The 25504-nt window shown below is 36.1% G+C and overlaps 1 protein-coding gene and 1 long non-coding RNA gene across 5 annotated transcripts in view; both read right to left on the bottom strand.

Moving 5' to 3' along the window:
* LOC131777013 (uncharacterized) overlaps window positions 1-10859 on the bottom strand; it is a 31248-nt gene extending 20389 nt beyond the window's left edge. Inside the window, exons 1-2 of one of the 2 annotated variants that reach the window (XM_066164460.1) lie at window positions 10723-10859; window positions 9289-9328 (exon numbers count right to left, since the gene is read on the bottom strand). The gene's annotated coding sequence lies outside the window, so the exon portion shown is untranslated. Of the gene's footprint in view, window positions 1-9288; window positions 9429-10722 lie in introns of those variants that run through there. The other variant, XM_066164459.1, reaches the window with a different exon arrangement.
* A 434-nt stretch (window positions 10860-11293) lies between these two features.
* Window positions 11294-23908, bottom strand: LOC131777014 (uncharacterized). Of its 3 annotated transcripts, none has more exons than XR_010717008.1 (6): window positions 23770-23908; window positions 16497-16560; window positions 15703-15748; window positions 14152-15267; window positions 12982-13071; window positions 11294-12353 (listed from the first exon to the last, which is right to left on the bottom strand). It is a non-coding gene; the product is annotated as an uncharacterized lncRNA (long non-coding RNA). The 3 variants fall into 3 exon arrangements; XR_010717009.1 differs by lacking the exon at window positions 23770-23908 and adding an exon at window positions 22281-22420; XR_010717007.1 differs by lacking the exon at window positions 23770-23908 and adding an exon at window positions 19785-19892.
* Window positions 23909-25504: the final 1596 nt, after the last annotated feature.

Genomic DNA, 25504 nt, shown 5'->3' with positions numbered 1-25504 from the left:
TTAATCCAGTCAAGCTTCGCGGAATTGTTCGGAAACAGTTAAGATAGCATACAGCACCAATTCGGTTTGAAAAGTATAATTCGCAGAGGAAAAGCTAAAAGTAATTCAGTTCAATGATTTAAGTTCTAATCTGTTGCCCAATTCTCACTACGCGGTACAATCACTACTTTTTGTAGTAAATTTTACTTCTTCCTTTGGAAATTTCATTCTTAGATTAAGTATTTTCTTGGAGCGGGATTTGCTATCGATATACGCGAACTTTATACTTTTGAGTGGGGTAAGTAGTTCACTAGCCTTGTAACGTATCCACGATAGTCATGTTTGGTCTCGGTCCGCATTTTTGTCAACAAAATAAACAATTACGTATCGCTTAAAAAGATGATAATATGGACCACTTGCAAAGCTCTCAATTGTTTCTCGAATATTGCGCGTGTTAAATATGCAACAGTGACATCTCATTTACATCTAATTTTATTAAGTTGGTAAAATCTGTACAGACATCACACCAACCAACCCGCGCGCAAAGTGAGAAGACTATATGAAGGCTTGGAATTATATTCAGAACTATTTTGATCAAAAAACGGGCCAGGGATATTCCACAATAATCGTGAAGGCTGATCGCAGAAAAGCGATTGCGTGACGCTCGGTAAGTTGTAAGATGACATGTTATCACATACCAGAAGAAAAAACACTTTAAATTCTCAGTCTGCATCTGTACCCACTCTGCAGTTTGCAGTCTGCATTTTGTACCTAGTCTACATTTTGTTTCCGGTCTGCACTCCGCATTATTCAGTCTGCAGTCTGGATTTTGTACTAACAGGTATCCGTAGGACTAATATAGTTTATTTTTGGTTACAGTTATTCGCAAAACACAGACAATTGGCCACTATATACCTGTGTTTGAGTTAATTCGACATTTTCGTTCTTTTCCGCGTTAATACCCTTCTTTCTTTTTGTAAGAGTGTAGACATCACTTACAATGTTTCAAGTAATCCGCCCACCCCCCAAAAAATAACTCTTGCATGCATAGCATGCTTATGTTTTGTATAACTGCTAACATCCTAAAGCTCATCATACAACCTATTACAATTAAAAAAGACATGCCTGTTTCGGGTTCATGCAACCTTACTATAACTACCCAGTTGATTCTGAGATAAATATGTTCAAATATTAACAGAGCTATTAAAATTAAGAAGGCCTTTAAGCACTATGCTGTTCATGAATAATTCTCTTTGGACAACTCATTTCACAATTACATCGACTTAAACCTTTTCTCTGTTTCCAGGAAACAAAAATTGGCAATTAAACGTCTCCGGTACCTTCCTTGCGCTTTTGCGAGGGGGATTCAATGTCTTCTTTGTTTGGGTTGTCTGTCCCTTCTGGATTCTCTTTGACTTCAGTCAAACGAAGAATCTTTCATAGTTAGAGTTGCCCATACAAATTTTTATTTTTAATATAAGTGACTCTTGCAGTAACAGTAACACAGCCTCTTGCAGTACCTGGTTTGGTAATTAAACGTCGAAGATTAAAATTGTTAAGTTTGAGAGGCAAAATTTGGGCATGAGAAGCCAATTTGTAGGTCCATGTATTCTAAACAATTCCAAGTTATGTGTTCACCTTTACAAAACAAAAATCCATGGCTACATACAAACTAGCAACTTAGTTTGCACTTTCTCTGAATTTGGAAGGTATTAAATAGATCATGCAGTAGTGTATGTTTTTGATATATTGCATTATATAAAGGTCTATAAACATTCACAGACCACATATCTCACCGGCTTTCCGATCGCTCTCTTTTTCTGCTTTCCTTTCTCCATGGGACACAACTTCGGGATTGGAATTCGCGAAAGAAATTTTCTTGGTTTCTCGTATCACAGCTTCTTTGCGGAAAATGCAATATCTCATTATACTATATGAAAACCACGTTCTCAAAAAATGTAGCTCTTACATATTAAATAAGTATTTTTTCTTTTTGCTAACATGGAGGTCAATGCTTTGTGATAGTGGATATATATCAAAAGTAACAAATAAAGTAAATAAACTAAGCTAACGAGAACTCTCAAAGTTCTCACATGAAACAAAAAAATCCACATAAATTGAATAATTAATCTTCCATTTTGATTCTGAGCAATTTGTATTTTTGCAAGAAATTAGAGGCTAGTGAACTGTGTAGTCACTTATAACTTCATGGACTTCATTGAGAGCTTGAAACAAAATGTCATCCTAGTCAACAGAGGGATCTAGCTGGTCACTATGCGAGAGCAAAATTTTTCTGCAAAAGGTCCTTAGCATATCTAAAAGAATTAATAGAGAACTCAGTAATGCATTTGAACAGCAGGGTAAAGACATCAATGCAAATAAAATAATATTCACAGTGTCGTAAACAGAACAAGTATTTTTTTTATATGAATTTGGACCAAAGTTATTTATTTTGAGCCAGCTTCATAAACAAAATGCACACCTTTTCAACGTCTCCGTGGAAACAGTCCTTATGGCAAAATAAAGACCAATCCCAAGGTAAGAACCAATCCCAACGTTTGGATTTCCTACAGAGCTATCTTGCTATAAAAAAAGTTGACTCGCAAAATGATATTGCTGAAGCGATGATACTTAATATTTGAATTGACAATAAATGTTATGATAACCTTGAATAACTATTCAAATCCACGCTGCTCGACGAAATGACAGAATTTTGGTTAACTAAAATTTCAAGTTAACGAAATCTGTTGCCATTATGTTTTCTCTGAGCTGCATAAAATGTGAACAAATACAGTCGAACCTCGATCATTCGGACTCGTTGGGACTAGACGAAATAGTCCGAATAATCGAGAATATGAATATTAATGAGGAACAAAAACTGATTAAATAAAGAAAGCGACAATTAATCGTGAAACAAAACATTTACAAATCGGTTTGAAAAAAATATGGCTATATCGTGTAGAGGTCTTCTGTATTAATTGCGGATATCAGATATCTGCTGCGTACTAACGCCATATTCAGCAGATAAATATGTTCCTTTTTTCGCTTTACTCTAATCGCAAAATTGTAGAAAGAACGGACCGTTTACGCTTCAAGGACATGATAATCAAGATTAAACATTCGTGACGCTGTGTAGCTTATCTTGCGTACCACGCCGAACGAGCCAATAGAGCGTGAAATCTCACTTAGCAACAAAGCAACTCTAAGCCAATCAGACCTCATTCGAATGTTCTTCGTTAGTTACAAAGCGTTCGAGGCAGGTTTTTGCGTTTTGAAAGCGAAACAAAGTCGCCTTTTCTTCGCTTTTCAACGCTGTAGTTTTAAAAGGAATATGGCTACGGATCTTGATCATGACTGATGGATATTCATGACAAATTTGGGACCAGAAAAAAAGTATGGATAATCGAGAAATCCGGATAATCGAGGTTGGACTGTACCAATGTGCCCTAAAATCCTCTCAGAAAAAGAGAGCAGAACTACGACAACTATGACAAGCTACATTAATAAAAATAACTTGAAACCCTAAGAGTAAAGCAAGTGTTATCAACACAAATCGCAAGATTAATTTACCTCACTTTATGATGAGAACGAAAAACGATTATATGACTGTACTAAAACAAAAGTTTTGATGTCAACCTCACAAATTCATAATCTTTCAACATAGAGAGACAAAGCAGATAGATAACTTGCCTTCATGACAAAAAAAAAATTCATAGCGTAAGTCAGTGATCATCTATTTGATCTTTCAAGATTCTTAGAATCTAAACACAACAGATAAATCAATTCCCACAGCCTGAAGCTCTATCGCCTACCGTTCAAATCATCCATGCATTGTGTACATTTAAAAAAATGGGACTAAGTGGTTGTAAGCCATGAAATCAGCGAAAATCGTGCTCTTGCATGTCCATCTAAGACAAAGTTATCACTCAGGAGTTGAGTAAAATCGCCACTTTGCTTCAGTGCAAATCTCATTGAACGAGTGATGCTTGGAGCTCCCGCTTAGACTAAAAATTGCTTTCTCTTAACGAAACGCATACCAAAGCGGGCATATCTTGACTAAAATAACTGGATCAGTAACTTTCAACTGCAATCATCAAAAATCCTCGCCACTTCTCGTCGGAAGGGAATCGATCGATTAGATGAACTATCGAGGAGTAATGAGAATAACAAAAGACTTAGTCATTTGGCCCTATACGATAATTGATTCTCACAATATCCACTATTGTTTAAATCATTCCTGCATATGTCGTGTAAAATTAAAACAAATGGACTTAGTGGTTTCTAATCGACGGCTTTTGCTCTTGGATGTTTATCTATGATAGAGTTAGTCATCTGAAATTGATAAAAACCCGCTTGGTCTCGGTTCAAATCACACCGAAGGAATAATGCTTGCGCTTTCGTCTTCCGTAACACCCATAGTCAAAATATATCTTTCTCTACTTACCTTCACTTTCTCTTTAAAATGAAAATATCTATATTTGACTCTATGAACAAGACCGTGAAGACACACGATATTACTTCGTAAATGGTTTGTGAATCGACGGAACTACTCGAAAAGTTAGCACTTCTCAAACAGTTTCCTTTTGGACTTGCAAATGTCTGTGAATAATTTGTCAGATTCTGTAATTATGCAAGCATAACCAGGGTCACTCTGATGATCCTTTTAAAGTGATTGGCCCTCATTGGAGCAATTTATTCACTCATTGCACCATGTTTTGTACAGCATCGCATTTATTTCCCAGCCAATGAAGAAGCTTTACTAAAATAGTTTGCTTAAAGACACTAATCAATTTGCAGGAAAATGAAAAACAACTTTTTCAACTTTCTACAAACAAGTTCACTGCAGGATCAACAAAAATTTGTGCGGACTAAAAAATCCTATGTATGAGCAGCTGAATTTTGCGTTTTAAAAATGGATATAATGAAGTGGTAATTGAACTTCGTGTTGAGCAATTTTGGTCGGCAATCATACTTATGATTTCAAATCAAACTTGCGCTGCTTACTTGTTTGATTTTAAATTTACGTTTGTGATTTCAGTGTAAATTCACTCCACTCAGTTCCATTACCATTATATAAATATACACCATCTAAATATAGATATGAAGCCATTTAATTACGTAGTACAGATATGAAATGGCTCAAGTGAGGCCGGTTTACATCATATCATTACCATTTTAACTCTTTTCAGGGGCTGTTTAACATAGTTCTTCCAAACAGCTCCTGTCATGAGCATCGTTTCAGACCTTATGATGCCCATTTAGCCATTTATCTGCTTTGTTTTTTAACATAAGTTTACTTAAATTGGCCACAAAATGGTAGCCAATTTTTATCCTCTCTAACTAAAGATTTGGCTCCAAAACAATCGGGCCAAAACAACCCTTTTCTAGAAGGGCCAAATTAACCCCCCCCCCCCCCCCCAAAAAAAAAAGGGTATTTCAATCACCGAAACGGCTCTATTTTTGGGGCTGAAACAGATCTTTTCGATTTACAGCGATATTCTTAATAATCGAGCGCGAGGGCCGCACTGAGGAATATTGACCAGGATGTCGCGGCAGTAAGGAGAGAGCGCAGAGAGGTCCATGCAAAATCGAACGAAGGCCAATATTACCCAGTACGGTTCAAGTAAGCGAGGTTATATTAAGTAATTCATTATGTGAATTTGGGGCCAAAGTTATTTATTTTGAGCCAGCTTTTGTGAACAAAATGCACACCTTATGACTGTCTCCGTGGAAACAGTCCTTATGGCAAAATACAGACCATTCCCAAGGTAAGAACCAATCCCAACGTTTGGATTTCCTACAGAGCTATCTTGCTATAAAACAAGTTGACTCGCAAAATGATATGGCTGAAGCGATGATACTTAATATTTGAATTGATAAATATATGTTATTTGCCGGCTGGGAGGTCCGTATGGTGAAAAACTGTGACCGAGGACTTGAAAATACTGCCCGAGGCCGTAGGCCGAGGGCAGCATTTTCAAGACCGAGGTCACAGTTTTTCACCATACGGACCGACCCTTAGCCGGTAAATAACATATTTATTGTTTTTAAACTTGACGAAATTCTTTCCGAGAGAACCCGAATGACTTATGGCCGTAAATACGGCAAGATCTTCCATAAACTGAACAATTTTTGAGTGAGTAAATGGTAGTTAAAATAGAGGTGATGCAAATTTAAGAGAGATGCCTCAGCGAAACATTTTCATTTCCGTAACGATAAAGGTGATTTAAAAGACTTCCAAACAAACTTTGAAACATTATTTTTACAAGTATCTGTCACAATATGACACCTGTCAATTAGAGAGCGCGCAAGAAAAAAAAAGCGTAGGAACATTTGAAAAACATCAGAACTAGTTTGGCAAGGTCTGTCACGACAATGTTTTCTTAAAAATCAGTTAATGATCTAACGGAAAGTATTATTTACTCTCATCGACCATTCATTCATGTACGAAGATTTACCTCTGTTCATTAAGTAAACGGCGAGGAAAGTAATTGTGAGTAAATTCAATTTTTTATTTTGAAGTTGTGAGAGTTTGCTCGTTTGTTTGCTGTAATGGCGTGTTTAACTCTGATCTTTCCTTCACAAAAACTAAATTCGAACGGCACACTCCAACGAGACACAAGGGAATTTAATGCAGCCTTTTCTCAATTCCTTCAATTTCTGTTGTGCAATTTAAGGTACAAATGTCCAAATTGAACGGAATTGGAAAGACTCACCAGGAGCGTATATTTGTTGTAGAACTTAAATTAAAACTTCGCTCGCTTTTTTTTTACTATGAACAAATTGCTCGAGAAAATTCAGAAATTAAATGAATGAAAGTTCCATCGTTCAGTTTAACTGTAACCAAATACCTCACGTTTCAACTTTCTGGGTACTTTTTGTGAACGATTAAAATTAATTGCAGATGGTTTTTAGGCCGCTTGTCAACCAACGTAATGACAAACAAATTCATTCTGAAACCAATATTTTTCTGTCAACCAAAGTGATTTGATAGAGAGAAAAGGGAGGATTCATAAGTTATTTATCGGCTTGAGGTAGTGACCGACGTATTTGCTTAAAAATACTGCCCAGCCGGAAAACGAGGTATATTTATGAAAAATGACAACGAAAGTTGGGATGTACTCGGCGACTCACGAAAGCGTTACCGTGGCCCGTGGGCAGAGATAGGAAAATACTGACCGGGTAAAGAACCAATCAGATTGCAAGATTCGTTACCGTGCCCTCTAAAAAAACAATAATAAATGTTATGATAACCTTGAATAACTATTCAACACCACGCTGCTCGACGAAATGACAGAATTTTGGTTAACTAAAATTTCAAGTCAACGAAATTTGTTGCCATTACGTTTCCTCAGAGCTGCATTAAATATGAACAAATACAGTCGAACCGCGATTATCCGGACTCGTTGGGACTAGACGAAATAGTCCGAATAATCGAGAATATGAATATTAATGAGGAACAAAAACGGATCAAATAAAGAAAGCGACATTTAATCGTGAAACAAAACATTTACAAATCGGTTTGAAAAAAATATGGCCATATCTTTACTGTCTTTACTATCCGTTGTGAATACCTCTACATGTGAATCGTGTAGAGGTCTTCTGCATTAATTGCGGATATCAGATATCTGCTGCGTACTAACACTATATTCAGCAGACAAATTTGTTCCTCTTTTCTCCATTCTCTAAACGCAAAATTGTAGAAAGAACGGATCGCTTACGCCGAAAGGATATATTGATCGTGATAAAACATTCGTGACGCTGTGTAGCTTATCTTGCGTACCACGCCGAACGAGCCAATAGAGCGTGAAATCTCACTTAACAACAAAGCAACTGTAAGCCAATCAGACCTCATTCGAATGTTCTTCGTTAGTTACGAAGCGTGCGAGCCCGGTTTTTGGTGTTTTGAAAGCGAAACAAAGACGACTTTACTTCACTTTTCAACGCTGTAGTTTTAAATATGGCTACGGATCTTGATCATGACTGATGGATATTCATGACAAAATTGGGACCAGAAAAAAAGTCCGGATAGTCGAGAAATCCGGATAATCGAGGTTGGACTGTACCAAAGAACAGTCCTTATGGTTAAATACAGACCAAGTAAAAACCAATTACAACGTTGGATTTACCTCCACAACAAGTTGATTCGCAACATGATAAAGCTGAAGCGATGATACTTAGTTGACAGTAAATGATATGATAACCGTAAAAAACTATTTAAATCTACACTGCTAGACGAAATGACAAAGTTTTGGTCAACTGAGATTTTAAGTCAACTAAACTTGTTGCCATCACGTTTCCGCTAAGCTGCATAAAATATGAACAAATACTAATATGCCCTAAAATCCTCTCAGAAAAAAAGACCAGAACTACGACAACTATGGCAAGCTACATTTATCAAAATAACTTGAAACCCTAAGAGTGAAAGCAAGTGTTATCAACACAAATAACCTCACTTTATTATGAGAACGAAAAAACGATTATATGATTGTACTAAAACAAAAGTTTTGATGTCAACCTCACAAATTCGTAATCTTTCAACAAAGAGAGACAAAGTAGATAGATAAACTTGCCTTCATGACAAAAAAAATTCATAGCGTAAGTCAGTGATCATCTATTTGATCTTTCAAGATTCCTAGAATCTTAACAAAACTGATAAATCAATTCCCACAGCCTGAAGTTCTGTCGCCTACCGTTCAAATCATCCATGCATTGTGTACATTAAAAAAAATGGGACTAAGTGGTTGTAAGCCATGAAATCAGCGGAAATCGTGCTCTTGCATGTCCATCTATGACAAAGTTATCACTCAAGAGTCGAGTAAAATCGCCCCTTTGCTTCAGTGCAAATCTCATCGAACGAGTGATGCTTGGCGCTCCCGCCTAGACTAAAAATTGCTTTCTCTCAACGAAATATACTAAAGCGGGCATACCTAAAAGGATCTTTTGAGATTCGTTCAATCGACGCACGGATGAAGCTGCATGGAAAATCGATCTGATCCTTTATTCTAAAGAAGATTTTAGTCTCTTTTGCTTTAAAATTCAGCATAACTTTATCGAACAGTTTTAGCCATCTGTTATCTTCAAGACGTCTTAAATCATTCCTGCATATATCGTGTAAAATTAAAACAAATGGACTTAGTGGTTTCTAATCGACGGCTTTTGCTCTTGGATGTTTATCTATGATAGAGTTAGTCATCTGAAATTTATAAAAGCCCGCTTTGTCTCTGTTCAAATCACACCGGAGGAATAATGCATAGCGCTTTCGTTTTCCGTAACGTCTACAGTCAAAATAAGACTTTCTCAACTTACCGTCACTTTCTCTTTAGAATGAAAATGTCTGCACTTGACTCTGTGGAGAAGAACGTGAGGACACACGATATTACTTCGTATGTAGTTGGTAAATTGACGGAACTACTCGTAAAGTTAACACTTCTCAGACAGGTTCAGACTTGCAAATGACTGCAAATAGTTTATCAGATTCCTTAATCATGCATGCATAGCTAATCTCTGACGTAGATTCATAGCGGTTCTATGTTACTTTCTCCAATGGAATTAAAATGTTAATTTGTAAATATAGATTAATTTCTCGTTTGTTTCGCATCATAATGATTCTTTTGCATTCAGGGAATGTAGTTCCGCTAATAGTAAACATGAATGGGTTTAGGTGGAGGTAACGCTTCATGAATAATTTTTAGTGTATTGGCTAAGGGAGAGAAGCATAACATACTTGCATATGTACGATAAACTATGCTTTTTCCTTGATGACCCTGTCAAGATATTTGTGCCTAGCGGTAAAAGCTGACCAGGGGGAGAGGAGGAAGCGAGCGAGAGTGGTCGGCGCCCTATCTCCCGCGTCCGCCGTTTCTTTTTGCTTTTCTTATAGTATTTGGCTTAGTTTATTTGCTCTTAATGTTTTCATAACCAATCGCTTCTCGTGTGGTACGATGAAAACGGAGTTTTATTTTCCGCCAGAATTTTATTCTATTTTCAAAGCTTATTCTATTCCAGGAAATTCATACGTAAGTCAGAGATCATTCATTTGATCTTTTAAGATTCCAAGAATCGAAGCACAACTGATAAATTAATTCCCACAGCCTGAATTTCAATCGCCTACCGTTCAAATCATCCAAGTGTTGTGTACATTTAAAAAAATTGGACTACGTTAATGGTTGTAAGCCATAAAAACAGTGAAAATAGCACTCTACGACAAAGTTATCTGTCAGGAACTGAGTAACATCGCCGCTGTGCTTCAGTGCAAATCACATCGAACGAGTAATGCTTGGGGCTCCCGCCTAGACTGAAAATTGCTTTCTCCTAACGAAACATATACTAAAAAGGACATATTCTGACTAAAATAACAGGATCAGTATCTTTAAATTACAAATACTTGTCACGTAAACTCAGTCAGAAGGGAATTGATCGAGTAGATGAACTATCGAGGAGTAATGAGAAGAACTGAAGACAAAGTCATACGGCCATGTCCGTAGCGTAATTAATTCTCACAGTATTTACTATTGTTAAAATCTTTCCTGCTTATGTCGTATAAAATTTAATCAATTGGATTGAGTGGTTTTTAATCAACGGTTTCCTCTCTTGAATGTTTATCTATGATGAAGTTAGTCATCTCAAATTGATTAAAAGCCGCTTTGACTCTGTTCAAGTCACACCGGAGGGATAATTCTTGGCGCTTTCGTTTTCATTAACGTCTACAGTCAAAATATATGACTTTCTCTGACTACTCACCTTCACTTTCTCTTTACAATGAAAATCTCTGTATTTAACTCTGTGAACAAGACCGTGAGGACACACGATATTACTTCGTAATTAGTTCGTGAGTCGACTGGACTACTCGAAAGGTTAACACTTCTCAGACAGTTTCGTTTCAGACTTGCAATTGTCTGTGAATAGTTTATCAGTTCCTTAATTATGCAAGCATAGCTAAGGTCACTCTAACGTAGATTCATGGCGATTTCATGTTACTTTCTCCAGTGGATTGAAGTTGTAAATTTATAAATGTATTTTAATTTCCTATTTGATCGTATTATAATGATTCTTTTGCATTCAGGGAATGGAGTTCCGTTTCATAGTCAACATGAATGAGTTGAGGTGGAGGTAACGCTTCATAAGTAATTTTTTGTGTAATGGCTAAGGGAGAGAGTATGACAACGAGGCAGGAAGAAGTTTTAAATTTGAGCGCTCTGTACTTGCATATATACGATAAACTATATTTTTTCCTTGATGACCCTGTCAAGATATTTGTCAGGATATAAGGGAGGAGGAAGCAAGCGAGAGTGGTCCGCGCCCTACCCCCCCCCCCTCCGTTTCTTTTTGCGTTTCTTGTGATGTTTGGTTTTGTTTATTTACTTTTCATGTTTTCTTAACCTATCGCTGCTCGTGTGGTACTATGAAAACAGAGTTTTATGTTCAGCCAGAATTTTTTTCTATTTTTAGAGGTTATCCTATTCAAGTCAATCATTCTTAGGTTTAGTAGGCAACCGGTCATTGTTTATCACCAGGGAGGTTCCCTTACTTTGGATTCCCTTTGTAGTAGATAGGCATAGGTTATAAGCATTATAACCTATAACGATCATTAGCATTGTAACCCTCTATAATGATCGCGTCAATTTTTTTTACGGTGAAGAAGTCCTCGGAAGGCAGAGAGCTCCCTAATGTAAACACGTAGTGTCCACTCAGCATGGGTTTGTGTTGTATACTAAAGAGCTATTATTGTTTTGACTACATCATTCTAGGGAGGTAATGGAGTAAAATCGCAATTATAGTACGAGCAATCTCATTAGCATTATCATCAGTGTTAATTGAAGGCAGGGATTTTTCAGGGGAGTTATAATTTGTAAAAAGCTTCTTGATAGATTAATATACACGATTTAAAATGCAACGAAAATAAAAACAACGTATGACCAAGAAAACTAAACATGAGATTCCAGCTGATCATCCATCTGGCATAAAGCCTTAAAAATCTAATGGGGAAAACTGGTGTATAAATGCCATTACCTTTGAAAGAGTAACTCATTATTAAAGCCAACAACTGTTGATCGTTTTGTCCTTATTTCAAAAAACGTATTCGCATCAGTAACTACTGAAAAGTCATTCATTGACAGCATATTTCGTTTGCCAGATCCTTACGGGTTACCAAGTCATGACATAGGGCGTCATGTAAGACAAGATAGGTTGATTTTTCACCCTCTCTTCTTTTCCAGTAAAGCAACATTTGATATGGCTTTTCGGTGAATTCCTTATGGTTTTCGTCAAAAGCGTCCAGTTCTGGTTCCTTAAACTTTAAACGTCTTCCAAGTGGCTTCCAGTCCACACCGATGTTGTCTCTAATTCTTCGTCACTGGGCTTGCCATTCTTGACTGAATATTGAAAAAGTAAAGTTAATGTTTGTAAGATATTCTTAATAAAGTAATTCTTGTTCTACGTAATAGATGGATGATTGGTTAGCGTCAATCATCCTGTCATGGAGTTATTCCTAGATCTCTTTAGAGGAATACAATACATCACTTCGGACTTATTATTTCAAAGCTGTTATGATTCTCTCCAATTGATAACCTTTGGCTGGACATTCCAGCTTTTTGGTCCGGCCAAATACCACCAAACATATAAGAACTATTCTGTTTTACCGATCTGTTTATGTTTTGCTCGAGAAAGACAAAACTTACACAGTGAAAAAAGAAGCAAAGCAGTTGCGACTTTTTGTAGTAGTTCTCCCTCAAGTTTTATGGCAAACAACGCACAGGTGGGGGTACGGTCGGACAGACAGACAGGCGGAAGGACAGACAGACAGATGGGCAAACGGTCATACGGAAGATTGCACAGACAAACAAGATCATAGACAAAGGCTGGCAAGCAACCACGCAGATATCCAGAGCGGGATTGGGAAGTAGGAAAAATAACATGGAAGCAGGAAAGCAGACAAAAAGACAGTCGTTTAAGAAGATAGACAAATAACTGATTGAAAAGTCCATATCGGCAAAAGTGTACCTTTGTTGTCCATGGCAGTGAAGACCTCTGAACGCTCTATACCCGGGCTCCCTGCTGATGCAGGTACACTTGCGCAGAGGTCACTTGATTCTAAACAAAATAATTCAAGAATTTAGAAAGCAAAAACTCAAGCTTCCTTCTTTCCAACAGGAAAATATTTTAATTTACGTAGACTAGACTGGCCCTGTATTGATGAACCATCGGTATTTTCAGTTCATAGGGAAGTAACTTGGGTTTTGATTGAAGAATTTTAAAAAGCCTGATGTGTTGACATATTTTGAAAATTGACTCAATGCATAAGATTTATAACTTGCTATACAGAACTTAGATTGAAATTAACAATTAGTCACAATTAAAGTTCTCTTAATATTCATGCAATCTCAGTTACTTTGCCATTATACCATCCCATGCTCAGTGGTTCTCGACAACTTCAATAATTTTACGTCCACCTGCACAGCCGGCTCCTCTGTGGGAGTTTTCAAAGAGAACGAGGAGAGGGGATTTAGGAAAGAGAAATTTAAGATAGTGCTTTTCATTCTGAGTTTAGCTGCTTGTTGTCCAGACTAAGCCTATTACAAGCAATTTTACATAATGGATGGTCTGAAATAAGGCAAACCAAGATAATCTTAAAATAAATAAAGGGGGCAAGTTTCTAGAGAAACTGTGGAACTCTAGAGCTCTAGAACAAAAATATTTATCTTTTAATCGTAACTCTTAATCCTCAAAATATCAACGTCAACTTCAGAAACTCTTTAAGGTTGCCAATTTACAATATAAATTCAGTTAATAAAACAAAATATCTTGCAAGATGATCATAATAATATTTGAGGTTGATTATGGTCACACAATTTATAAATCTATGAGGATTTGAGAACCAATTATTTGGTTTCAAGAAAAAGAGAGTGACGTCACCTTTATAATGTGGCTAGCTTTGGAAAACAACGGAACCATACAACATATTTCCACAACTGAGGCTGCCATCACACTTGCAAAGGTCTTCCACTCATCGGTAATTCCTCCAGTGCATAGCCTGATATTCCTCTAACGACAACCCATTCAATAAATGGGTTAGATTAACTCTCTAACCACTCCTGGTTGTCAAACTAATTCCTTGTCATTCTACGTTCTAAAATATCATAAACGATTACAAACCTGGCACTGTTCTCTCACCTGACATGGATTTCTTGGCCAGTTGTGAAGCATAGTAGAGTGGAACATCGTGAAGCTGAAGAACGCTAGTAGTACTACATGAACTTGGAATAGCAATTGGTGATGTTCTAGTTAATATATGAAGAAGAATCTCTATCCCAATGCCCCCTTTGCTTCAAATGTAGAATGATACACACCTAACCTTGACGTAATCTGAAAGAAGCCACCTAAAAAGAAAAGGAAAGAGAAAAACTCAAACTGCTTTCTAGAAGAATTTTGTCCAAGAATTCTGAAAGAAAAATTGAAACAGTAAAATAATCTGCTATGGAAAACAAATCTATAATCAGGTGTTGGGTATTGTTGCATTGTAAATAATGTTAGTAGTGCAGGATAGTGGACAAATGAAACAATAACAAAAATATATGAAAATAATTTATTAAATATATATATTTAAAAATAATTACAAATAAATAGAAAAGGATAAACAATATATGAAAAAAATAATCATTAATAAAGAGTTATGTGGCGGACTGGTGCCTATTCTGTTTGAGAGCTGGACTCTGGAGGTTACATGACTCGTATATTCACTAAAATGAAGGGGAATAGTTAACAATCATTCCATGAATGTGCAAATGAATATGAGATGGTCAATAACCAACCAGGCTATGTTTGGAGCCTTTTTTCAGCTCCACAACAGATGGAGCCATGCCCTTCCACATAAGGTGACTAAGAAGAAGAGCTGATAACTGGAGCTGAGTGTTTGGAGTTGAAAACTTAATAATGGTGGATATTTACCAAGCTGCAAAATGGCTTGGTAAGTATCCACCCCTTTCACCAACACTGAGGTCAATAATTGTTTTAGTATATACTGCATAGAGGCCAAAAGTTCTAGCTTTAACCTTAAAAGTTCATTTCTGTCCATATAATGAAAAAAAGGATTGCAAATTAAACTCTTGAGATATGATATTGTCTCTTTGGTGGCTTGGAGGTGTAACATTCTTGCTAATCACCGGCACACCAGCCACTCGTGTGGTATATCCTAATATGCAATATGCATCTGTGATATCTAAATCATGCATTGTACTTGTATATTGCTTTGGTTGCATGTGTCACAAACACCCTTCCCTTGAATGTTGTCTAAAAGGCAAAGAAAAAATTATTTAAGGATTAAACACCATTCAAATAACATAAATTATGAATAAAAAAGCCACTTTAATTGAAGAGTCCTAACCCTTTAATCCCTAGGAGTGACTTACAGTATCACTGATGAACCACATGCTAAGTTCACAAGATTAGAAGAAATCATCTGCATCCAGAGGTGCCCTTAGCTGTTAAACCAACTCTCCTTGTTGGTTCCTTTGAAAATGTATTTAGCAATGTATACATACTGATATCAGAGTATTAAGGGTAAACAGATTTCAGAGATAAGTGCTGAAGAAAAATTGTGTAAAAGAGCATCGAAAATTGTGCTGGAGTTCAAACAAGACCAAGAATAACTAATTTTACTGAACTTTAAAACTAAGTTTTTTTCCACACATCACAATGTATCAGGACATTATGGTGGTTGCTTACCTTTTCCAAAAACCAAGGAAGCGATCCACAATGATCTAGATGAAAGCTGAAAATGGATAACGACAAAATTTCTTGCACATAGGTTCAAAACTAATCTGAAGACTTTAAGACAGTACATTAAATGAAAAACACCATACAATACTTCCAATTAAACCCCTAGCCTCAGCTTTTCACAGGTCCACTTTTACACGTACCGGTAATTATGAACAAAAACATTATTCTGATTTGCAAGTATTCCCCCCCCCCTGTTTACAGACAGTACTGGTTAGTTCTAACCCTTCTAGCCCTTCCCTTAAGCTTGCACGCCTTCTTTACTCCTCAAATAAAGGAGGTTGATGTGTAACTGTCTCATCAAATACCATTGGTAGGAAGTGGATTTATCTTTTAAAGTACATACAAAGTTACTTTTCATATATTTTCTGATGTCATCAAGTGCTAGTAGGTTCTATTATCAGCTTGTATTAAATAATTTAGAAGTATCTCTAGATACAATGTACATGAATACTTTCACATGTAGTTTCCCTCCCCCAACCCACCAACCCCCCCCCCCCCCCAAATAAAAAACCCTGGCCCCTGGCAGTTCTAAGGTTGTATAACACCATCCACTGGATAAATCTCTATCCTGTAGATACAAAAGTACTTTTCACCACTGGATAACATTTTATCTGTTTATAGACAGCCTTTTCTTCCCTCTATGTACCACTGGGCACTGTACAATAATTCATAGGATCAAGTTTGATGACTAAGATTTTGAATCTTGCCAGTGAAAGGGTTGAGTACCCTGTAATACTAACCATCACTTTCTTTCCTTTAAATTCTAGGATGTGACATGACCGACCAACTTCTTGCCCGGCTCCCCTAAGTAAACATACCGGTAAAGAATTTAATTTCAGATCCATGCCTAAAAGCACCTAAATGTACTGTAAATATTTAATCAATACTTAATAGTAAGGATTTATCAGCAGAAAGCCTAACTCCTAACTGGTATATCCCTTGAACACAGAAGTGCATAGCAAGGAAAGACTAATCAATAGATGCAGTGCACCAACATGCCCTGTTAATGATTAATCACTACCTAACAGTAGGGATCCCTCAGAAAAAAGCTTCCCTTCTAATTGGCAATTACCTTGATTACGGTGGTTTTGGGCAATGGAAAAATGTAATCATTAAAGGCACTGCACGTACATGTCCAGTAGAATGATAAATCAATGCCTGCCGACTAGGATTCCTCAGCTAAAAGCTTAACTTGGAACTAGTTTATATCTTAATCATGATAGAATAGAACAAGAGAAAAATAATAATCAATATAAGCATTGCACATGCATGTACTGTAAAAGGATCAATCTAAGCCCAACAATAACAATCCATCAGTTTCATTTGTTAATTTTTTCCCTTTGCTCTTCAGTATCGCGATCAAGGTATATGCCAAGTAAGGATTGAAGCCTTTTTAGCTGAGGAATCCCTATTGTTAGGTATTGATTAATCATTAACGGGGCATGTTGGTGCAGTGCATCTACTGATTAGTCTTTTCTTTGCCATACACTTCTGTGTTCAAGGGATATACCAGTTAGGAGTGAGGCTTTTTGCTGATAAATCCTTACCATTAAGTATTGATTAAATATTTACAGTACATATAGGTGCTATCAATTTCATTTGTTAATTTTTTCCCTTTGCTTTACAGTACTGTGATCAAAGTATATGCCAAGTAAGAATTGAAGCCTTTTTAGGTGAGGAATCCTCTTTTAGACATTGATTAATTATTTAACAATACATGTAGGTGCAATTCTTTTAATTATTAATTTCCCCCTTGCCCTACACTACTGTGATCAAGGTATATCTCAGTTAGGATTGAAGCTTTTTTTAGCTGGGGAATCCTTTCTGTTAGCCATTGATTGATTATATTACAGTGTATGTAGGTACAAGGCTTCTAATAATTAATTTTTGGAGCGCTCTAACTAATTGGATTTGGGAAAGTAGTAAAATTAAAGTTGAATTCTCCCTTGAATCTGTTTTCTTTGGCTACACAATCTGTTTGCCTTGTAAAAATACAACTTAACTAGATTTTTTTAGCGGTTACGTTTTTCATATATAAATGTAAGATGAAAGGACATAACTCCGATTTTACAGACGCACTACCTAAAGTTTCACTATAACATTGAAAAATTGTCATGTCACTTTTCCTATCGGGAAAAAATTTTAAGTGGAAATTGAAGAAAAAACTATTTTTTTTCAGTAAAATATGTTATACATGTAACTTAGAGATTGAAGTATAGCTTCATTATGTCTCACATGTAAGTGTATTCTGTAAGCAATCTTTTGGTTATTTTATTTTCTGTAATTGATATATTCATAGTGTTTGCAATAAAAGTTTAATAAGGGCCGGAAAAAAAAGGCCATGATACACGATGCATGTATATTTCACATCAAAAATACAATGCTTTTTTCGTTATTTATAGACAGCAACTATTGTACTTTACTTTTGAAAAATTGTACCTATAATTTGTTCTGTCAGCAGCTGATGAATAAAGAAAAAATGCTTATATATTTGTATTCATTTGAAAACGGGCATATATGTGTCTATATATATATATATGTGTGTGTGTGTGTGTGTGTGTGTGTTTACAGTACATGTAGCTGCAGTGCATCTTATGATTATTTTTTTTCCTTTGGTCTGCACTATTGTGATCAAGATGTATGCCAATAAGTAGTGAAGCCTCATTTGCTGATGAATCGTGGTTGTTATGCTCAGATTTATTGTTTTACAGTATCGTTTAATTGTATCCATAGTGTTCGTAATAAATGTTTACTAAGGGCAGGAAAAAAAAAGGCCATGATGCACGGTGCATGTATATTTCACATCAAAAATACAATACTTTTTTTTTAGCAACTATTGTACTTTACTTTTGAAAAATTGTACCTGTAATTTGTTCTGTCAGCAGCTAATGAATAAAGAAAAAAAATGCGTATATATTTGTATTTATTTGAAAACGGGTGTATATCTGCCTCAAATGCAAACTGATCAATTCTGGCCAGCCTTTCGCCGATTTCTCCCGCACAAGCTTGCTCTGCGAGCTCCGCTATAATAATCATTTTCTTTCACATGTATTTTAAACCTCTACAACGCTTCAAGAGAGTTTCTGAACATTGTGCTGTTATTGGTTGAGTTCGAAAGTAGAGATTTCAATAAAAAAATTTTAATTGTGTTCAACCCAAAGAAATTCTGATATCTTTCTAACCCTTTGACCCCTCAGAGTGACTAGCATCAAATTCTCCTAACATGATAACTTTTGAATTGCACATTAAGGTCATGACAATAAGGGAGATGGTCATCTACTAAAGAAGCTCTTCATTGTTAGATAAATAATCCTTGTTAGTATCTTACAACAAGCATAGGGAACATTATGGAGAATATGCAAACTGATGTAAGAGTGTTCATGGTTAACCAAGCGCATGACCTTGTCAACCAGCTAGTACTCTGCAGCTCACTTGCTTGAGCATCCAACCACAAAGTTATAACTGGCTAGGGTTAGAAGCTGTCATCATAGGGACCTCAGATATTTTCTAAGCACCGTGGTTGATACAATTTTTTAAAATTGTTTTTCAAATCAATGGTTTGAAACGAGGTTTAATTAATCTACGGTTTAAACAATCCATAATACTTGGTTTGTAAACAAAATTTCTGACAGAACCCTTATGAAAAGTTGAAATTCAATATGAAGACAGTTATCATAAATTCATTTTTCTTGGCATTTTTTGGTGCATGATCCATGAGCAGCTGGGACACACTCAGATTTTTAGCTGTAATACAACATATAATTAAATGATTGTGATTAATTCGATCCAAAAGCTGTGGTTGAACCACCTCCAATTATAAAGGTAGTCCGCCAAACAGTAAGCGAGCCTCGCAAATCTCACGGAGCTATCAACTCCATACAAACAGACAGAACCGACTACAACCAATTTTGTAAAGGAAATTACAAACAATGTTTTCAAACCATGTAAGATCTTAGCTTCAAATCATCGAGATTATCAAGTTGAATGTAAGATTTATAGCGAAGACCATGAACCGAATTATAACTCACCAATGGTTAGCATCAAACATCCCAAGATTTCTTCACAATCCATTTACGATAAAGGAATAATATGTTTTATCGGTCTCCATTTCACTCGAGAATGGCGGACAAACTTTCTATATTCTTTATATTCATTGGTTTAGATCGGATCACGTGATAATATTAGGGCAGGTCAACAGCTTTCCAGATGCACGTGTTTACAAGTAGAACTGACGAGTCATCGTGTGAACATGTTTTGTATTTTAGGGAGAAAGCCATTATTTCTATTATCAAACTTCAGTTCTCTATACACAATCAGTTGGATAAAGTATTTTAGTGCAGTGAATTTTAACCAGGAAGTATTACTTAGGACTAGGTCTGTTCTATATATATATGTTTACAGTACATGTAGGTGCAGTGCATTTTATGATTATTAAACGGGTGTATATGTGTCTGTATGTATATGTATATATATATATATGTGTGTGCGTGTGTATATGTATATATATAAATAAGGGTAGAGTCTACCTTGGCATAAAGTGCTCGATGCTGTGGTAGCAGAGAGGTGTATATATAAGTGAAAGAATCAAAGAGGACGCATCGATTCTCTGTTACTCTGAATTTCGCGCCAAAGCGCTCGTCAGACAGAACTGACGAGCGCTTAGGCGCGAAACTCAGAGTAACAGAGAATCGATGCGTCCTCTTTGATTCTTTCACTTATATATATATATATATATATATATATATATATATATGTATATGTTTACCTACTAAATTTATTTTAAAATTTTTAAATCACTGGTGATCCTTGCAAACTGGTTGGCTTTGATTGGAGCAATTTATTCACTAATTGCACCATTTTTTGCACAAATCGCATCTTTTTTGCACTGCGTACTTATTTGATTATGAAATTACGCATGTGTTTGAGACCTAATTGCACTCCGCTCAGTTCCATTACCATTTTATAAGTGTAAACCTGTTTCCAAAAACGTTTCAAATTTGGAAATATATATTAAAGACATATAACTTTCTTTCCTCATCAAAAAGAGACACATACACCCAAAAGGTAATATATATATATAATTATAAATCTGTTTACATATTAAGCCATTTAAGGACATGATACAGATATGAAATGGCTCAAGTGAGGCCATTTTACATTATATCATAACTTTTTTAGTTCTGTCACGAGCCTCGTTTCAGACCGTATGAGGCCTATTTAGCCATTAATCTACATTGTTTTGGACCATAAGTTTACCTTAATTGGCCACGAAATAGGAGCCAGTTTCTCTAAGGAAAGAGCTGGCTCCAGAAGGTACCGTGGAAACAGACCTTATGGCAAAAATGCAGACCAAGTAAGAACTAATCACAACGTTTGGATTTACCTCAGGGCTATCTTGCCACACAACAAGCTATAAGTTGATTCACAGAATGATGAAGATGAAACGATGATACTTAATTGACAGTAAATGTTATAGTAACCGTGAATTACTATTCAAATCCACAGTACTCGACGAAATGACAAAGTTTTGGTCAATTGATATTTCAAGTCAACTTAATTTGTTGCCGTTGCGTTTCCCCTAAGCTGCATAAAATATGAACAAATACTGATATCCCTCCGAGTCCTCTCAGAAAAAGAGACCAGAACTCCGACAACTGTGAAAAGTTACATTTATAATAATTACTTGAAGCCCTTGGGGCAAAGCAACTGTTACCAACACAAATCGCAGGATTAATTTACCTCATTTTATGATGACAATTGCAAATTCATAATCTTTCAACATAGAGAGACAAAGCAGATAGATAAACTTGCCCTCATGACTAAAAAACAATTCATAGCGTAAATAAGAGATCATCTCTTTGATCTTTCAAGATTTTTAAATCGAAACGCAACTGATAAATCAATCCCCACTGCCTGAATTTCTATCGCCTACAGTTCAAATCATCCATGTGTTATGTACATTTAGAGAGAAATGGGACTAAGTGGTTGTAAGCCATGAAATCAGCGAAAATCGCGCTTTTGCATGTCCATCTACGACAAAGTTATCACTTGGGAATTGAGTAAAATTGCGGTTTTGCTCCAATGCAAATCACATCGAACGAGTAATGCTTGGTGCTTCCACCTAGACTAAAAGTTACTTTCTCACGAAACATATACTAAAGCTGGCATATCTGAAAGGATCCTTTGAGATTCTTACAATCAAAGCACGGATGGTAAATCGATCCGATCCTGTATTCTAAAGAAGCTTTTAGTCTCTTTTGCTTTAAAATTCTGAATAGCTTTACCGAACAGTTCTAGCCATTTGCTATCTTCGAGACGTCTTAATTTATTTGTTTGCGTCTGAACAATCAGTTATCGCCGATTTAACTACAGACTTAAACAGTCCTTATGGCAAAATATAGACCAAGTAAAAACCAGTTACAAAGTTTGGATTTACCTCAGGGCTATCTTGCCATACAACAAGTTAATTCACACTGTTAATTCATTCATTTTGAAAATGATAAAGCTGAAGCGATGATACTTACTCGACAGTAAAGGTTCTGATAACCGTGAATAACTTTTCAAATCCATACTGCTCGACGACATCACAAAATTTGGGTCAACTGAAATTTCAAGTCAACTAAGTTTGTTGCCATTACGATTCCTCTGAGCTGCATGAAACATGAACAAATACTGATATGCCTTAACATCCTCTCAAAAAGGGACCAGAACTGCGAAAACTATGAAAAGCTACATTAACAATAATAACTTGAAGCCCTAAGGGCAAAGCGAGTGTTACCAACACAAATCGCAAGATTAATTTACCTCATTGTATGATATTAACGGAAGAACGACTATATGACCGTACTAAAACAAAAGTTTTGATGTCTACGTACCTTCATAATCTTTCAACGTTGACAAACATAGCAGATGGTGATTTGCATTTCTCAAGCCGTTTGTCATTTTTTTGTGAATATTTAATTGTCTTAGCGCAACGCGGCAAAAATAGATCAGGTGACTAATTATTTAAAAACCTAGAAGTTCGTTACGCAACTTACATTTCAAAAGTGTCACCACAGATCGCACTTCGAAGCTTACTAGCCGCATATGGAACACAAATTGTAAGTATAATATTTTTCCCGTCGCTTCAACCGAAATCGACATGTGTAATAACCTTCTTTGTCATATTAATTTAATTTTTCAGTTGACTATACTACTACAAGTGCAAATAAATTCTATGTACGGTCATGTACGCAAAAATCAGTTAGTGGTGAAATCTTCAACATAAAGTAGCCCTTCAATCACAGGAGCGAATCAGATGGATAAACTTGCCACCAAGCATGATTAACAGAAAATTCATAGCGTAAGCCAGAGATCATTTATTTGATCTCTCAAGATTGTTAGAATCGAAACACAACAGATAAATCAATTCCCACAGCCTGAATTAATTGTATACATTTTAAAAAAATTGGACTTAGCGGTTGTAAGCCATGAAATCAGCGAAAATCACGCTCTTGCATGTTCCTCCACGACAAAGTTATCACTCAGGAATTGAGCAAAATCGCCGCTTTGCCTCAGCGCAGTAGAGTAAAAAGTTTCCTGTCTCCTAACGAAACATACTAAAGCGGTCATATCTTGACTAAAGTATCCGGATCAGTATCTTTTAACTGTAATAAATACAAATGCTCGTCACTTAAACTCAGTCGGGAGGGAATCCTTCGAATAGATGAACTATCGATGGGTTATGAGAATAACCGAAGACAAAATCGTACCGCCATATGCGTGACTTAATTCTCACAGTATCCACTATTGTTAAAATAATTCTTGCATGTGTCGTGTAAAATTAAAACAAACGGATCCAGGGGTTTTTAAGCAATGGCTTTCGCTCTTGGATGTTTATCTATGATAAAGTTAGTCATCTGAAATTGATAAAAAGCCGTTTTGTCTCGGTTCAAATCACACCGGAGGAATAATGCTTGGCACTTTCGTCTTCCGTAACGTCCACCGTCAAAATATATGATTTTCTTTACTCACCTTCACTTTCTCTTTAAAATGAAATGCCTGTATTTGACTCCGTGAACAAGACCGTGAAGACAAACGATATTAGTTCGTACGTAGTTCGTGAATGGACGGAACTAATCGAAAAGTTAACACTTCTCAAACAGTTTCGTTCAGACTGGCAAATGTATATGAATAATTTATCAGATTCCTTAATTATGCAAGCACAGCTAAGGTCATTCTGACGTGGATTCATGGCGGCTTCATGTTACTTGTTACTTTATATAAACAAATATTGATTTCCCGTTTGTTTCGTATTATAATGTTCTTTTGCATTCAGGGAATGGAGTTCCGTTTCATAGTCAACATGAGTCAGTTAAGGTGGAGGTAACGCTTCTCAAATAATTGTTTTTGTGTAACAGCTAAGGGAAAGAAGCATGACAACGAGGCCGGAGGAAGCTTTTAATCTGAGCCCTCTGTATTGCATATATACGATAGAATATATCTTTTCCTTGTTGACCCTGTAAAAATATTTGTGCCTAGCCGTAAGAGCTGACCGGTTTTTGAAACTAGTCAAAACGGCTGCAGTATTACTCCAAAGAAATGACGGTGCTTACGATATAACGTGAATGGGGCAGAGATCCTTTGAAAACGGTTGTCGAGTCTCGTAATCCTTTAAGTGGAGAAGAAGTAATTCCGTAAATTTCCAAGAGCGAAAATATTTCAAATTAATGGATGTCGAAACTTAATTTAACTGCAACCTCACATAGGAATCCCCTCCTTGCCAGGAGTGAAGGAATTTATGGCTGAGGAAATGAATAAATAGGAAAACCTGACTGAAAAATTGCATAATATTGCTAAATAACGCAGTCACGAAGAAGGTATTGTCTCTTTTAATTTTGTCATAACCTATCGCTTCTCGTGTGGTACTATGAAAACATAGTTTTATGTTCAGCCAGAATTTTATTTTATTTTCAGAGCTTATCTTATTCAAGTTAGTCATTCTTGGGTTAAGTAAGGAACTGGTCATTATTTATCGCCGCGGGGGTCCTCTTAGTTTGAATTTGCTTCGCTGTGTATTAGATAAGCAAAAACTTAAAAGTAAGTTATCCTTTATAATGGTCGGGTTGATTTGCCTTTTTTTTCACGTTGAAGAAGTCCTGGAGAGGCAGAGAGCTCCTTAATGTCAATTCGAATTTAAACCTTGTCCACCAGCATTGATTTGTGCTTTAGTATGTCAAAGAGCTACTATTGTTTTGACTACACCATTACAAGGAGGTAATGAAGTTAAATCGTGACTATATTGTGACGGAAAATAGAGCTTGTTAAAAGAACTATCATCAATGTTAATTGAAGGCAGGGAATTTCTACAGGAGTTTTAATTCATGAAAAAATTGTTTTTGATAGAATCACGAACACTATACTTACTCCACAGAGAGAAGTTGTCGAAACCGTGAAACGAGTTGATGGCTTTATTCTAGTTTTGAGGCGTCTACCTCAGGCAGATATATTCGTGAACAACTTCGATCATTTGCTGATGAATACTGTAAAAGTAAGACTAATTCATACAATATACACGATTAAAAATGAAACAAAAGCGAAAAATAACGTTTGATTAAGAAGTCTAAATATGAGATTCCAGCTCATCATTTAACTGGCTTTAAGCCTTAAAACAATATGCAAAAACCTGATACGAGTGTCAACTCATTATTCAAGTAAATGGATCGTGTTTGGACAAATGTTGATCCTTTTTGTCCTTATTTCACAAACT

This window comes from Pocillopora verrucosa, chromosome 3, assembly GCF_036669915.1.
Source record: "Pocillopora verrucosa isolate sample1 chromosome 3, ASM3666991v2, whole genome shotgun sequence".
Lineage (NCBI taxonomy): Eukaryota > Metazoa > Cnidaria > Anthozoa > Scleractinia > Pocilloporidae > Pocillopora > Pocillopora verrucosa.
Note: the sequence above shows the minus strand (reverse complement) of the source record. Positions and strands in the feature narration are given on the sequence as shown.